Raw genomic sequence first — 18,469 nt, 5'->3', positions numbered from 1 at the left:
TGTCCTTTAAGAAGCAGCTGGTTTAGGACAGTGAAATAGAAAGTAATGCTGGTTAATGGGAATGTGGTAATGGCAGGCTGAGTGCGGTCAGCAGTGAGTAACAGCTCTGCAATCTGCAGCCACATATTTGGAATGATTACAGTGCGACTCATCCCAGGACAGTAGATCTGTTCTCCATGAGATTACACTGAATAGAATCACCTTCAGAATTCACAGTCCCACCCTCACAGTGACAGTGCCTGAAATAAGGACTGTCAGTGCTACCCTCTGCTAATCCATGAGGCGGGCTATACACGGAAAACAATTAGATTTTCTGGCAGATTTACGTTATTTTCCAACATGTCCAATCTGATTTTTGATCGATTTCCATAGAAATTAATGGATATTTGATCGGCAATCAGATCAGACATAAAAAAATTGACAAAAATAATTGATCTGACAGTAAATCTGCTAGAAAATCTCATCGTGTGTACCTAGCATAATGTATGGTCTGCCCCATGGATTAGCAACCCACTACCGTCTACTCTAGACTATAAGCTGTCAAGGACAGGGACCTCTTCCTAGTGTTTCTTAAAGGACAACTGAAGTGAGAGGTATATGGAGGCTGCCATATTTATTTCCTTTTAACCAATACTAGTTGCCTGGCAGCCCTGCTGAACTATTTGGCCTCAGTAGTGTCTGAATAACACCAGAAACAAGCATGCAGCTAATCTTGTCAGATCTGACAATAATGACAGAAACATCTGATCTGCTGCATGCTTGTTCAGGGTCTATGACTAAAAGTATTAGGGGCAGAGGATCAGCAGGATAGGCAGGCAACTGGTATTGCTTAAAAGGAAATAAATATGGCAGCCTCCCTATACCTCTTACTTCAGTTGTCCTTTAAACTGAGTACTCACCTAGCGATAGAGGAAGATGGATCCAGCGACGTCTCCCGGACGTTGAGCTATCCCCGATCCATCTTCCTGGCGGCAGGTATGTGCAACATCACGTGATGGTACACGATGGGCGCGAACGAGACTTCAAGGGATCACGGTACTTTGCGTGGGAGTCGTCGAGCATCTCAAAGATCTGATCTGCCGTGACGGTCGTTAACCAACTAACTAATGCTAACCAACATATTATTATTATTATTTTTTATTTATATAGCGCCAACATATTCCGCAGCGCTTTACAAAGCACAATAAGACGACAAGGGGAACATAGATACAACTAACAAATATACAGCAGAGTTCCAAGCAGCACAAATATTGTTACAAAAACAGTAAACATTAGGAGGATGACCCTGCCCTTGCGAGTTTACAATCTGATGGGTAGTGGGGGACACACTAGGTAAGGGGGTGGAGGATGGATGAGGCAGTGATTCTTTGCCTCTGATTACATTGTGACAAATAAGTAAATAAAGGGCTATAGAATGTTATAAGCTTGTCTGAAAAGGTGTGTTTTAAGAGTGCGTTTGAAGATGTCCAGGTTTGGAGCATGACGTACAGGCTGTGGAAGAGAGTTCCAGATAAGGGCTGATGCTCGTGTAAAGTCCTGGATGCGAGCATGAGAGGAGGTGATCAGCTTAGAGGCCAGGAGAATTTCTTGGGAGGAGCGAAGGTTGCGGGAGGGACAATATCTTGAGATTAGTGAGGAGATGTATGGAGGAGACAACTCCACCTGTACCCACGTCGCTAGATCATGGAAACGACCACTCATCGCTCAAAAAATCACTAGTCGTTGGGAAAATCGCTAGGTGGGTACAGGCCTTTATTCTGTTGTAATTTATCATATGAACATGTACTAGTACTGGTGATGTTTCAAGCCTCTCATAAACATATTGCTGGGAGTCCTGATGTGTGAGCAGGTAATAGATCGCTTTCTGATCAGAATTACTCAGAGAGGGATATCTAATGGTCGATCTGGTGGCCATTGGATATATTAGGGAGGAAGACGCAGGGGATAGCAGATGAGGCAATCGGCCTGCTTATAGCAAATAATAGTACGTTTGAAGGTTTCCAGGCTCGGAGCATGACGGACAGACTGTGGGAAAGAGTTCCAAAGGAGAGGTGATACTCGTGAGAAGTCCTGAATACCGGAGTGAGAGGAGGTGATATCTGCAGCTGATGTAGAAAGTTTTTTTGGTTTCTACTGACTTGAAATGGTCAATGATATGATAAGCATTCTGATACAAATTTTATACAAATGTAGTCAATTTGTAAAGGGACCAATCAAATGCAGACAAATGTATTCATCCCTCCTCTCGCTCTTCCTTTGCCTCTTTTCTTTGTCAAGCTCTTCATTGGCTGCCAATTAAACAGAGGATCCATTTCAGACTCCTTAACCCTAATGCTGGGCATACACGGGTCGACCCGGTGGCTCGATTAGCCGCCGGACCGACTCCCTGCACGTCCCCGCGCGTCCTCCCTGCACGTCCCCGCAACCCCCGGATCAATTCCCGTTCGTCCCCGCGGGCGCTTCCTTATCTTCCACTCGATGTCTATTGTGCGCCCGCGGGATTGAGCGGCGAATCGATCCGCCCGGTGATCGGACCTGTCAGAAATTATCAATCGAGCCATCAGCGGCTCGATTGATAAGGGAAAACTGACCGTGTATGCCCAGCATTACATTCAAAGCTCTCCACAAATCTCTCTCCCCTGTACATCTCTGCACTAGTTTCCAGATACCAACCCAACCCCAAACTCAGATCTACACACAACCCTCTTTTGTGCTCTAAAATCTTCTTGCATTAATGTATACAAGATATAGAAACTGCCATGCTCCTGCATAATACAGGGACTGCCATGCCCCTGCACTATACCAGGAATTATACAGGGACTCCCATACTCCTGCCCTGGCTGCATTATACAGGGACTCCCTTGCCCCTGCATTATACCGGGCATTATACAGGGACTGCCATGCTTCTGCATTATACAGGGACTCCCTTGCCCCTGCATTATACAGGGACTGCCATGCCCCTGCATTATACAGTGACTGCCATGCTCCTGCATTATACAGGGACTCCCTTGCCCCTGCATTATATCGGGCATTATACAGGGACTCCCATGCCCCTGCAATATACCAGGCATTATACAGGGACTGCCATGCTCCTGCATTATATAGGGACTGCCATGCCCCTGCATACAGTGACTGCCATGCTCCTGCATTATACAGGGACTGCCATGCCCCTGCACTATACCTGGCATTATACAGGGACTCCCATGCTCCTGCATTATACAGGGACAGGGACTCCCTTGCCCCTGCATTATACCGGGCATTATACAGGGACTCCCATGCCCCTGCAATATACCAGGCATTATGCAGGGACTGCCATGCTCCTGCATTATACAGTGACTGCCATGCTCCTGCATTATACAGGGACTCCGATGCTCCTGCATTATACAGGGACTTCGATGTGCTCCTGCATTATACAGGGACTCCGATGCCCCTGCACTATACCGGGCACTTTACAGGGACTCCCTTGCCCCTGTGCAGGAACTATTTCTGTAGCGCCCCATAGCTGGAGAGCAGCTGTTCCACCGCTAACATCCTCAGCGCCTGGCATTCCAAGCCACTGACATCATGGGCAGGCTGGCTGGAACTTCTCTCTGCAGATCCCTCCGCCCAGGGACTACTTTCCTCTCCCCTCTCTGCAGCCTCCTCACCCGGGGCTGGCTCTTCCTGTCCGGGCTGCTGGCAGAGAGCAGGCATTGTGCTGCAGGCTGGCTGATTCCCTGCCGGAGGAATGTGTGAGTGATCCCCTCACCTCCCCCTCCACCCCTGCACTCCTGCGGAGGCATCCCCTGGCAGGAAGTCAGAGGAGGCTGTGTTGCTGGAAGTAGAGGAGTGATCACTTGGGGTGACTTGTTGGAGTGTGTACAGCTTGTCATGTACAGAGAGGCTCAGCAGCCAGCCAATCAGGAGATCAGAGGAGCCCCCCTACTGCAGAGACCCCCTGAGTGAGTCTCAGCTCAGCTGTGCATCTGTACAACAGGTAAGACTGACACATAGTTTCTGTTGTTGATACATTGTTGCTGGTGTTGATACATTGTTGCTGTTGTTGATACATTATAACTGCCTGACCCCCCCCCCCCCCCCTTCTTCCTTTCATATTTCTGGGGTTCTTGGAAGTCAGGGCTGAGAGATTCCTGGGGGTATCCATCTCCTGGCAGGTCACTCTGTTCCTTCCCTGAAATATCTCTCATCCCAGTGACAGCTGCCTGCACAGGGCTCTGCTCTCCTGCCTGTCACATTGTTGTGTTGTGTTACTTTAGGTTTGTTGTTGCTTTGTTGCAAACACTGGATCTATATTGACCGCCTGCCCAACCGCTATGGGAGGAATGGTGGGATTATCTGGGTATATTTGTATGGTGGAAAACTCCACCATAGAATTATTATTTATTTTTCATTATTCTTCTGAAACATTTTCTGCAGTCTTTTACCGAGTCCACTGACCATTGTCGAGACTAGCCAAACACCTATTGACCCCCCCCCCCCCCCCCGCTCCCCTCGATATAATCACTTTGGTTAAATCGGCCAGGAATTTGTTGTTGTAGACATGCCTGACTGATCAAATAGATTATGGTAGGTATGTGAGAATGTAGCTGGAGGGATTACTGGTCTCCTAGTGTCATACTGTAAAGGTTGCCATACATTTATTATTATTATTATTATTATTATATAGTGCCAACATCTTCCACATGGGTGTACAGAGTATATTATCTTGTCACTAACTGGCCCTCAGAGGGGCTCACAATCTAGTCCCTACCATAGTCATATGTCTATGTATGTATCGTAGTTTTGGGGGAAGCCAATTAACTTATGTGTGTTTTTGGGATGTGGGAGGAAACCGGAGTGCCCAGAGGAAACCCACACAGACACGGGGAGACCATACAAACCCCGTGCAGATAGTGTCCTGGCTGCGATACGAATCAGGGGCCAGCACTGTAAGGTGAGAGTGCTAACCACTAATGCTACGTACACACATGCGACAACGATCGTTCGTTAAGAACGACGAACGAACTTTTAATTGATGAAAGAACGACCTAAGTAAAGGTAGTTTTAAAATGTGTGTAACGATCTGATCGTTAGAACGAACGTTACACCACCTAAAAGCACCTATTGCGCCTGCGCATAAAAATGAGAAGTTTCACAGAGAAATAGTGAAATGCGCATGTCAAGCCTAGTACGAACGATCGTTTCCAACGATGTACTACTTTTGCAAACGATCGTCGTTGGTTAAAATCCGCCGAGACAGAACTTTCTTTTGTAGCGATTTGGCTCGTTCGTCGTTTGCCTTAATAGTCGGTGGTTCGTTTTTTGTAACGATCGTCGTTGGTAAAGATCAGGGAACGATCGTTACAAACGACTATAGTCGCATGTGTGTACGCACCTTAAGCCATGCTGCTAGTGTTTTTGCTTCAATCGACAAAGTGATTGACTTTACTGGGCAATTAACTTCAGTGTGGTTGATCGAAACTCGATCGACTAGTGGCCCACACACTACAAGTGATCTCTAATACGATTCTCCTTCACTAATCGATCTGACCAATGGGCCTCCATGTTCTGAATGCAAAAATCGATTCAGTGAATGATATGTGAACAGTAGCCGATTTCTGAGAGATTGGCTGATATCTTCCATCCAGCTCAATCGATTGATCGATGATGTTGGTTAATTTTGACGTGTTATCAGCCACTTTTCATCAATTAGGCATACTGGAACACACCCGATTCTCTCTCGATTCGATAAAATAATCTAATGGTTTATAATACAAGATGCAAGATGTATGGCCACTTTAAAGAGAGTCTGTAACAAAAAAAGTGCCCCCGGAGGGTTCTTATCTCGGGAGGGGGAAGCCTCAGGATCCTAAAGAGGCTTGGTCTTCCCCCTTCCTCCTTAGTAGAGGGGATTCGGCGCTGGGACCTCCCCGAGGATTTTGTTGACATGCGCAGTAGTGGCTCTCCGGTTGGGCTCAGGTGAAAATAGCCAAGCCCGATCGGATCCGATCTACTGCGCAGTATGCGCAAGCGCAGTAGAGCGGAACCAATCAGGCTCGGCTGTTTCTGTCTGAGAACCGTTACTGCGCATGTGCGCAAAAGCAATGGTACATTTAATTGCCGCTTTGTGTCCGGAGGAGCCAGCCCTGGATCCAGATGGCTGAGCAGGATGCGGAAACCCTCTTTAGTACACACACACACACACACACACACACACACACACACACACACACACACACACACACACACACACACACACGTACACACACTCACTGTACACACACTCACTGTACACACACTCACTGTACACACACACACACACACACACTGTACACACACACACACACACTGTACACACACACACACACTGTACACACACACACACACTGTACACACACACACACACACTGTACACACACACACACACACACACACACACACACACACACACACACACACACACTGTACAAACACACACACACACTGTACACACACACACACACACTGTATACACACACACACACACACACACACACTGTACACACACACACTGTACACACACACACTGTACACACACACACTGTACACACACACACTGTATACACACACACACACACACACACACTGTACACACTGTGCACACTGTACACACTGTACACACACACACTGTACACACACACACACTGTACACATACATACACACACACACACACACACACACACACACACACACACACACACACACACACACACACACACACACACACACACACACACACTGTACACACACACACACACACACACACACACACACACACTGTACAAACACACACACACTGTACAAACACACACTCACGGTACAAACACACACTCACTGTACACACACACACACACACACACACACACACACACACACACACACACACACACACACACACACACACACACACACACACACACACACACACTGTACAAACACACACTCACTGAACAAACACACACTCACTGTACAAACACACACTCACACACACACACACTACACTACACACACACACACACACACACACACACACACTACACACACACACACACTACACACACACACACACACACACACACACACACACACACACACACACACACACACACACACACACACACACACACACACACTACACACACACACACACTACACACACACACAGCCACACACAGCCACACACTACACACTACACACACAGCCACACACTACACACTACACACTACACACACACACACACACACACACACACACACACACACAACGTTCATGTCGTTCGAAATCTGCACGTACAAGCAGAAGTGACACTTCACACAACATGCGCGTGTGCTCTGGAACAATATCCTTTGAACAACTTGTACACAACCGTCCAACTGCAGGAAATCTGCCCAATCGTTGTCTGAATTGATCTGCCAGTTGGATCAGGCAGACTACCCGATATCAGTCGCTCGCTAAATTTTTTGCAACAATTGTCATCTGAAATGGTGAAATCTGTCATTCTTGTGAAGATTAAAATTACTTTTATGTAACGTGTGTACAAGGCTTGACATGGAGTAGAACAATAACAGTTTGATCAAATGTTGTTTCGATTTTTTGCTAACGTTGAGAATCAAATACTTTTACCCAAGCGTTTTCTTGTCAATTTTAGGGCACTATTGACCCATCATCGACTAGTGTATGACCAGCTATAAGTGTCATATGGACAGAGGAGCTCACAATCTAATATCTCAGTCACAGAGGAGAGCCACTGTTGGGAAATGTCAATTATCCTATCCATGTTTTGTTTTGTTTTTGTAAATAAACAAGATATAGTAATATGGTAGGATATTAGACTATGGCTATGGTAGGATTAGATTGTGAGCTCCTCTGAGTACAGTCAGTGACATGATTATGTACTCTGTAGTGTGCTGCAGGAGATGTCGCTGCTATATAAATACATAATAATCATATGGTAGTAGACATTAGACTAGGACTATGATAGGATTAGATTGTGAGCTCCTCTGAGGACAGTCAGTGACATGATTATGTACTCTGTAGTGTGCTGCAGAAGATGTCAGTGCTATATAACTGCATAATAATAATAATATGGTAGGATATTAGACTATGACTATGGTGGGATTAGATTGTGAGCTCCTGTGAGGACAGTCAGTGACAGGACTATGTATTATGTAAAGTACTGCAGAAGAGGTCAGAGCTATATAAATGTACAATAATACAGCACGGGACAGGCGGGCATTGCCTGATGCCAGATAAGTATGCTTGCTGGTTGCTTTAGCCAAAAAAACGCAAACCTGAGAACCAATGTCAATCAGTGTGGCTAGTTTACACTTTATTGCATTTTTCACGTTCAGAAAAACAATTGAGAGCAATGCTGCGCTGTCAGAAAACATAGACAGAAAACTGATAGAAAGGTGGTTCTGGGTGACTATAAGCTATCTTGTTGTTCTGCAAAAACAGTAAGCTTCAACTACCTTTCTTTGTGTCCATGGCAGCAGGACTATGCTTGGAATACCTTTTGCCCACACTGCCCACCTTGCTGTGGCTTTCGTTGCTGCACAGAGCAAAAAGTGTCCACTCCAATATTTTTCATACTCTTCACAAACTGTCACAGTCTTTGGAAAAATCCAAAGTTCTATACCATTCCAAATAGTCCAAGCTGTTCTAAGCATCCTAATTACCCTGAATAATTGGGAACAGCTGTTTTAATTAACTCAACAGGTGAAAAACAGAAGCTCTCTGCAGTTGGTTTGTGGACAGTAAGGCCCCGTTCGTTTTGGAAATGCGTGCAGGAGGCAGACACGCACGACATCAGACAGTGCATAGAGTGCACTGTCTGATGTTCACACTGCATGCGTTCCGGACCTGTGCGGTCTGGGAACGCATGCTGCACTCATTTTTTTGTAAAAACGCGTGGCTGTCCCATTCACTTTTCAGTGATGGGATCAGCCACGCAATGCACACAAACGCGGATGGCGTGCGTTCGCATGCGTTGCGTTCCGCACGCATGGCCATCCGTGTTTGTGATGTGAACAGGGCCTAATGGCTAAGACAATGGCTGCACATCGTGGCTGCTCACAGGTCAGAAAAGGGCTACAAGGCCATTTCTAAATGTTTTCAAGTTCCAGTGGCTACAATGGCTGTCCCATTCACTTTTCAGTGATGGGATCAGCCACGCAATGCACACAAACGCGGATGGCGTGCGTTCGCATGCGTTGCGTTCTGCACGCATGGCCATCCGTGTTTGTGATGGGAACGGGGCCTAATGGCTAAGACAAAGGAGGCTGCACATCGTGGCTGCTCACAGGTCAGAAAAGGGCTACAAGGCCATTTCTAAATGTTTTCAAGTTCCAGTGGCTACAATGCAAAGTATTGTTAAAAATATAAGATGTTCTACTCTGTGAAAAATCTCAGAGGATGTGGTCAGAAGCAAAAAGTGACACCTGTGCTGGCCAGGAGGATAGTGAGAGGTGAAAAATAATCCAAGGATCACCACCAAGACCATCGTGGAGAATCTGGGTTTTGCTGGTGGCAATCTCTCAAGACAGACAATCCAACGGACACTGTACACTGCTGGGTACCATGGATGCAGACCAAGGAGGACGCAACTTCTCCAGATAAGGCACACAAAAGCTCGTTCGGCCTTTGCAAATGCTCTTCTGGACAAAGAAGAAGACTTCTGGTCTTCTGTGCGATGGTTAGATGAAACCAAAATGTAATTGTTTGGCCACAGTGATGTTTCCTATATCTCGCATAAAAAAGAAGCCTTCAACCCAAATAACACCATCCCCACTGTCAAACATGGTGGTGGGAACCTAATGCTTTGGCAGTGTTTTTCAGCCAATGGACCAGGGAACCTAATCACAGTAAACAGCACCATGAAAAAAGAGCAATACATGAGGATTCCCAACAACATCATCAGGCAGTCTGCAGAGAAACTTGGCACCAGTGCACATTTCAGCATGACAATGACCCAAAACACACAGCAAAAGTGGTGAAGAAATGGTTAGCAGACAACAACATTAACCTTTTTGAAGTGGCTCAGCCAGAGTCCTGACTTGAATCCAATTGAGAATCTGTGGAGGCAGCTAAAGATCAGGGTGATGGCAAGAAAACCCTCCAACTTCAATGATTTGGAGCTCATTGCTAAAGATGAAGGTGCAAAAATACCTGTGGAGACATGCAAAAAGCTGGTCTACAATTATAGGAAGCATTTGATTGCTGTAATAGCCAATAAAGGCTTTTCTATTGATTATTGAGAAGGGTATGAATAATTTTGGACTGGACACTTTTTGCTCAAATGTAGAAAAAAGCTGAGAAATGTTTTTTTTTCCCCCACAATAATGTCTATTGTACATCATCTTATTATCTTTTGGGGGACACCTGTGTCATTTCCCGTCAAACAATTTACTTGCTGGTTGAATAAAAGTAAGTTTTTAAGGCAAAATTTGCCAGGAGTATGAATAATTATGGGCAGCACTGTATGATCCCAGATGTCTGCTCCTAGCCCGTGTGCAACCACACTCAATCAGTTATCTGTTAGTACACCAGAGCTCCCCCTTGAGGCAAGGAGTGGAGAGCACAGCCACAAGCCGCTTTACAAATATTTGTTGACAGATCTACAATGAATATAGTTGCCCTTTATGGAATCTAGTTTATCCTCCCATGAACTGGAGTTACTTTAGTACATGTCTGTGGATGGAATGAATGTTGCTTCATGCTGTGACATTTGACTTTCTTTTTTTGTTTGGAGGACAACAACAATATCCCATTTATTTTAACACTGGATTTTCTGACATTCTTTGCTAACAATAAACACTTTTGTTTTGCAACCAGTCTAGCAGTTTGTCCTAATTCTATGGGTAAGGCTGGGATATGGGAGTAAGGCCGGCTTCACACACTGCACCGGATGAAAAACAGATCCTGGAAAAAAATAAAAAAAAATTCTGTTTAAACTGATCAGATTGTTACGTTGGACATCGTTTTTTCATGCGGTTCTCTGTTTTCGCGTTGCCACCTGCTCGGTACCAGTTGCCGCGGTCCTGCGCTGTTGTCTTCCATTTGTGTTCTTGCTTGCTAGAAACGCACTTTGAGTCCTGGCAAACTTAGAGGCAGAGCTTCAGCCACTAGGGTGCGCTCTTCAGGCAGTAGCAGTATTTAGGAGTCTTGCCCAAGGTCTCCTACTGAATAGGTGCTGGCAGAGCCCTTAACCAGTACACTGTACAGGCCCCATCAGAAGCAACAGACTACAATTGGTTTGCAAAAGACCAATGGGAATACCCCTGAGCACCAAAAGAGGATTTCCATTGGTCCACTACTCTGTGAACCAATGAGAATCCTCCCTGAAGTGGGACGAATCTCATTGGCCTATTGCAAACCAATTATAGCCTGATGCTTCTGATGGGGCTCTGGGATACATATACAGGTGATTCTTCTGTGCAGGGACCCGAATGGACGGCAGCAGTGGTGGAGGACCCGGATGGACAGCGGCAGCAGTGGTGGAGGACCCGAATGGACAGCGGCAGCAGCGGCAGAGGACCCAAATGGAGAGCGGCAGCAGTGGAGGAGGGCCCAAATGGACAGCGGCAGCAGCGGCGGAGGACCCGGATGGACAGCAGCAGTGCCAGAGGACCCGGATGGACAGCGGCAGCAGCAGCAGAGGACCCGAATGGAGAGCGGCAGCAGTGGAGGAGGGCCCAAATGGACAGCAGCGGCGGAGGACCCGGATGGACGGGAGCAGGTGAGTATTTTGTGAAACATACACAGTGAGCAGCATCGGGAGAACAGACACCAGCTCTCATAGGCCAGCGTTGATGCCATGGTCATCAGTGTGAGTCGGGGAACCTTCCTGCTGCGTATTCTGCGTGCTATTTCCCACGTGCACGAATTGTCGGGTATTTTTTTTTCCACAATGTACTTTTGGGCGAAACTTAAGGTGCCCATACACCTATCGACTTAACGGGCGATTGACCATACGAATTGAAAATTATTATTGGATGAACATCCGTACCGCCAAGTACATGCCCGATCGCCGATATGACCAATTTTGGGCCAAACATGTGAATCAGATGTGCTGCAAGATGTGAGGCCAATAGGCCATCATGATCGATCGGGTGCGTGGCAAGCAATATCAGGACAAACAACGAAACCCCCAATGCTGTCCTCCCTAATGTTCAATGTGCCGCCCCTGGTGCCCAGTATACTTAACCTGTCTGTGTCCACCGTTAGCTCCATTCTCCGTCTATACGCCTGCCCCACGTGGGCGCATGTGTGATGTCACGTTAGGAAATATGGCAGCCTCCATATTCCTCTCACTTCAGTTGTCCTTTATGCAGCAGTTGCCCTAAGCCACAGCCTAGGAGGCCTTTGAAGAAACCTGGCCCTGCTTAGTACAGAAGCCGGTACTTATCCGTTAGCCGGGCGCATCCGGCAGGTGGCGCTAATTACGGTACTATTCCGCCTCCAGACCGACATGGATAGTAGGGAAAGATGTAACTCTGGTGGAGTTTTGTCGCCACCTAGAGGATGCGCCCGGCTAACGGATAAGTACCCAGAAGCCAGATACTTTCCACAAAAACACGGTAGGACATACATTTCGGCCTCTTAGTAACAATCCCCAATCGGTCTCTTGAAAATTTAGTCAGTGGTGCCTGTTGTTCCTCTGGTGGCCTCTTGGTGTCCCACTTCTCAGCAGCCGCTAAAATATACCGGCAAACAGGCAAGCTGGGACTTGTAGTCCTGTTGCAGCTGTTGATCCAGAAGATTTCAGCCTGCCTTGCTTACAGCGTGTAGATGGACTGTTACTTGTATGTTACCTTTCCTTCTCTCGCCACATACAGTAAGGTCACTAGACTGTCTCTAAGATGAGAAAATTATTATTGAAGCAATGTTTTCTGTCATTTTAAAATTACTATTATATTAAACAAAACCGACAGAAAGTGTACTGAATGTTCTACTGTTTGTCATGATTCCCTCGAGTATTTATCAGTCACAGGTGATAAGAAAAGCCTGTGGACGGTTTGTGAACTGAAAGGGGCGCTGTAAAAACAGCGCAGGAGATTTGGGCGCAGCCGGCTCCACCATAGGCCGTAATAGGAATTACAGCTATAGCGGCGCAAATATAGTAATTTGGGCACCCTCAGAAGACTGATCACAAATCGCTGCAAAAACACTAATTCGTCCGCCAGCAATAGCTGGAAGCCGAATGACCTAATTCCCCACTATCCATGGCAACCTGGAGGGGGAATAGTAATGAACACCGCCAGGCCTTGTGCAGGAGCAGAGTAAGCCGTATATTGGTTTTCCCCTGCACCCAAATCTCCCAGCAGCTATGCAATAAGCAGGGCTGTGGACTCGGTACAAAAATACTCCGACTCCTCAGTTTATGACGCCTCCGACTCCAGGTACCCAAAATGGCTCCGCCTTCAACTCAGACTCATAGGCAAATGCAGGGGGGGGGGGGGGGCGGATTACAGCTGCCCAGAATCCCCCCTCAGACCAGGGCCGGTGCAGTGTCTAGGGACCAGCACAAGTTGAGACACCAGAATTTCTGCAGATATCTGCAGCTCACAGCACCGCCCCCTTTCTTTCCCTGCTACGGTTGACTTTGGATGCAGCAGTGTGTGTACAGAGCATGGAGCAGCTGCGTGTGTACAGAGCATGGAGCAGCTCTGGAGAACTTAACAGAGTCTGGTATGAGCAAAGCCCTGTGCCCTGCTGTGTGAATGCTTCACTTTCCACTTCATTAGCAATGTTGGCTGTCCTCATTATTATCTGTATCCAAACTGCTCCTGATCGATCCTATTATTTGTCAGTTGGACGGGAAATTGCATTATAATGTAACCAAGCATTATGTCCTACCATATTATTATACTGTATTGTGCTTGACTGAGGGAGACCTTTCAGGAATCCCCCTCTTGAAAGTCCTGGGTTTGCCCCTGAGACTCCTTAGTCTACTACAGACCAGGGTTGTGGTTTTGGTACAAAAATAATCTAACTCCTCAGTCTATGAAATCACCGACTCCAACTCCTACTCCAGGTACCCAAAATTACTCCGACTCCACAGCCCTGGTAAGAGGTACGCGAACTGAAATGGATGGTTGGCCACAAGTAGTAACATAACATTGAGAAGGCAGTGCTATTGCAGCATTGAGCTGTACTTACTATCCTGGTCAGCCAGAGGTTCAATCAATTTGTCCACAAGATCTCTGTTTGTTGTTAGTAGAATTTGCTTCTCCGCGTCTGAATTGCACATTTTGGTCTCCGAATTCCATATTTATTTGTCTCCCCTTTATCAAAAGATGCTCCCCATCTCCCATTTCATGCAAAAGATTGTTTCAAACGATTCTATCGATCAATCGTCTCACAGTTAAAGCTAAAAAACCTGGTGCGATTTGATGGGAATGATAGCAGAAGACCACAACGGAAATGCCAAACAATAATTAACCAGTAGGATCTTTTGAATGATGCAGGGTGTAGCGGGAAGTGCAATAGGCTTTGCAGAAACATCGTTTACAAATCGTTTATAGTGCAGTACACACAGCTGATTATGAACGATTATCTGTTGAGGTGTTCCGTCATATCGGTCGTACAAAAATGACCAAGCATCATCGTGGATTGTTCGTTCGTCAATCGTCATTCACTTTAGATGTCATTTGTGTTGTAAATTCTTTAAAGAGAACCAGAGATGAAGCACCCTCTTGTATTTTATCTTATAAATCAGTGGGAACATGACAGTAAACACCTAATCTGCCCTTTGTTTCATTGTTCTCTGTGTAATCTGACTGTTATCACGTCTGATAAGAATCCCCGACTGAGAAGTCAGGCTGCTCCGTCTAGCTTTGCTACAGAAAGATTATAGCTAAAGCAGCCCATACACTCAGCCGATTTTCTGGCCGACCGATCGATCGCGATCGATCGATCGATCGATCGCAAATCGGTTGGCCAATCGACCGATCGACGGCCGATTTCGATCGATTTCGATGGATTTCCATCGAACTAGCAGGGTGGAAAATTTAGGTCGATCTGATGAGATTGCTTATCAGTTTGCATTGGCCTTAATGGAAATCTGATGGCAAAAAAATGCCATCAGATCGAATTTCAACAGATTTCAAACTGAAATCTATTGGAATTCTATCCTGGTAAAAAATGTTCTAAAAACGCATCAGATAGATCATCAGATGCATTTCTTATCTGTCTGCTGCCAATCTGACGAGTGTATGGGCACCTTAAGTCTGTATTCTGTGGTGTTATTTCAAGCCCAAGCCTGCCCCCTTGTGGCTTTGCTATAATGACTCAGCTATAATCATTCCCAGCAAAGCCAGATTTAATTTCTCAGTCTGGGATTCTTGTGACTGCTGTTAACAGACACTTTTAGCAGTGAGGAGGAAACAGAGAGCATGGTAAGTGTTTTCTGTAATGTTCTTACTGATATACATGGTAAAATACACAAGGGTGCTTCGTCTCTGGTTCCCTTTAAATGAGATCTGAACTATGAGCCATTAAAGTGGACTCAAATTAAAATTACAAGATTTCAGAAGTAAAATCTATTTCCTAAATTATAATAATAGCATCCTTTTTTCAGCTGCATGATAACAAATATAAAATATTTTACATTTATTGGAGGAACCCCTCCCTTCCTTTCATATTGCCGGGACAGAATCCGGCAGACTGGTGGAGTAGGAGGTGTCCAGCAAAAGAGGAATTGCTAATGGCTGCCATATAATATCTTTAATTAAAAAAAAGTTTGGTTTGGGTCCACTTTAATCGTTCATTTTTAGTGTACAGAGCTTATAGGACCACTGTCATCAAAAATTGTAAAACTTAAAATGCATACAATGCATACATATAAAATATACATTTCTTCCAGAATAAAATGACCCATGCCTTATTTTTTTCCTATGTTACTGTCACTTATAGTAGGTAGTAAAATGCTGGCAGATTTTGGACTAGTCCATCTCTTCATGTGGGTATTCTCAGTATTGCCTTTTATTCTTTACAAAAACACTCCCCAGAAAAGATCTATACAACCATTTCAACCAACTTTCCTACATGGTTGCTCACTATTTTGGTAGTTGGACTGAGCAACTTCAATGCTTTTGTAAATAAAGAAATAACTGAGAATCCCCCATTAAAGGAGATGGACTAGTCCAAAACCTGTCAGACTTTCGCTGCCTACTGTAAGCGACCGCAACAAAGGGGGAAAAAAAGCTATTTGTAGTGCATTTTACTCTGGTAGAAATGTGCATTTATACGTATGTATTTAAAATTGTAAAGTTTTTAAGATCGTTGTCCTTTAACTGTTGTTATAGATTGGACATAACAACCATACTGTGCTTTGCTCACAGCTGTATCCATATATCTGTTTCCCTGAAATGAAGACATTCTCCGAAAAGTGAGGGCCAGTGCACACCAAAAAGCGCTAGCATAATAGCAAACGCAAAGCGCTGAGCGTTTGCTATTACGCTAGTGCTTTTTGAAGTGATTTTTTTTTTTTTTTTTTTTTGGGTGATTCTAGGCATGTGCCTAGCGATTTTAGAAGCTTTTTTGTGTAGCAGATTTTTTTTAGTTACAATAGAGTTGTAACTGAACAGCTTCTGTAACAAAACCGCTCTGATCTAGCGCTTTTCAGAGCGATTTTTCCACTTTCTCATACTTAACATTGAGGCTGAATCGCCCCAGAAATCAGCAAAAATGCAGCAGGACCCACGTTTGGGAAAAAGGCACATCGCTCTGGTGTGCTCCATCCCATTCAATTACATTAGCCAAGTGCTTTTTGAAGTACAAGCGTTTTAAAAAGCGCTCAGAAGGCCTCTTGGTGTGCACCAGCCCTAAGTCCTAGCAGGAATTTTGGGCATGCTGGAAATATAAGCCCTACCCCAAAAGTAAGCCTGAGCGACAGGGGAAAAAGTATGGCAACTTGTGTTATTATTGGAGCCGATGGTTTTGTGGGCAGGACCATGGCTCCATCATTAGGCCAGTCACTGCACTCGCTTCTACTCAGCGAGTGGTCCCCATAGACTGAAGCTTGGGGACACAGTGGCATGAAGCTGGCGGGAAGAAGAGGATGATGCAGGGGGGCATCGGAGGACACCAAGAGAGCATGGGGGACAGAGGGGGACACCAGGAGGACACTATAGGTACAAAGGGGACACAGGGGCACACAAGAGGTGGATCCAGCGGAGGAAGAGGTGGCACAGTGGGGAAGGCAGGAGGACACACAGCTCAGGAACTTGTGTGTTCAAAGAAATATAAGACATCCCCTGAAAATAAGCCCTGGCACATCTTTTGGTGCAAAAATTAATAAAAGACACTGTATAATTTTTGAGGAATTACGGTATGATTCAGGAGAAGAGTTTCTCTGACTCGCGTCTGGTGGCGGCTGAACACTCTGCTTCATTCTAGTCTTCCTTGTGACTTCAGAGTGACTTCAATAAAATCTAATGAGGCTCAAACAGGGATTTGTTGGGGATTTGGTGAAGATTATCTCCCATTTGCCTCCTTTGATGTGGTAAGGGGTTTGTAGGGATGTCAATTTGACATTGACTGATAATTGGAGGGAACAGATTAGTAATAGAAGGATAATGGTGCCCCGTGGCTGTGGATATAAATCTATATGACAATCAGAATATACTGTTTATGTCTCTGGGGGTTTGTTCCTCTGAGAGAGGAAGTTCTCGGCTTGGGATCACATTGAGGTTAAGGTGTCCCTGAACTCTTGCACAGGACAGAAGGAAAACCAAAAGAATTGCACCCTGTATGTGTTTAGAGAGTTTAGCCTGTCTAATTCCCCCTTATCTGTGTCATCACAAGTGTAATTTGATCTCGCAGCTATGTCAGCTGACTGCAGAGCAGCTAATTTGTAAACACACGATGTAAACAATATGTCTGCTCCCATGCAAGCAGGAAGTAGACACAGTGCAGATTTATTGCAGGATTTGTATCAGCTGTAACAAAGAAATGTTTTTCTTTAAAGGTTATTATGCTGTTACGTATCTTTTAGAGCAGAGAGGAAGTTCTGTTCAGGGAGTTTAGGTCCGCTTTAAACTTAAAGGGGCCTTGTAGTGATGTATAGTAGAATGCAGTGAATTATTCAGGGTACCCAATTTTACAGTAATTAACCTGGTTTCAGCATCTGACATTTTTCTTATAGCCATATATTGATGTACATTGGTATGTAGCCCTGCCTGCCCACTGATGTTTAGGCTAGGCTGATTAACTATGCAGAATTTTCCTCCTAAAAAATTGTGGGAGACCAGGTATCTTTTGTACTGGCTTTGGGAACTCTCAGAATCAAACATTCTGCAGTGATGCACCTGACAGGACTAAAGATGTTGCCACCTGTGATAAATAGTTATTTTGCCTTCCATACAATTATCATGCAAAACTGACAGCGCACTAATGTCTCTGGATACGCGTCTATATGGCATCAAGAGGAAACCAGAATGGTGGGAG

At 45.3% G+C, this 18,469-nt stretch overlaps 1 protein-coding gene across 2 annotated transcripts in view; it reads left to right on the top strand.

Moving 5' to 3' along the window:
* The first annotated feature begins 3,633 nt into the window (after positions 1-3,633).
* PTPN21 (protein tyrosine phosphatase non-receptor type 21) overlaps positions 3,634-18,469 on the top strand; it is a 91,430-nt gene continuing 76,594 nt past the window's right edge. The window contains exon 1 of one of the 2 annotated variants that reach the window (XM_068254552.1): positions 3,634-3,976. The gene's annotated coding sequence lies outside the window, so the exon portion shown is untranslated. The remainder of the gene's footprint in view (positions 3,977-18,469) is intronic. The other variant, XM_068254553.1, reaches the window with a different exon arrangement.

Source organism: Hyperolius riggenbachi, chromosome 9 (assembly GCF_040937935.1).
Source record: "Hyperolius riggenbachi isolate aHypRig1 chromosome 9, aHypRig1.pri, whole genome shotgun sequence".
NCBI lineage: Eukaryota > Metazoa > Chordata > Amphibia > Anura > Hyperoliidae > Hyperolius > Hyperolius riggenbachi.
Note: the sequence above shows the minus strand (reverse complement) of the source record. Positions and strands in the feature narration are given on the sequence as shown.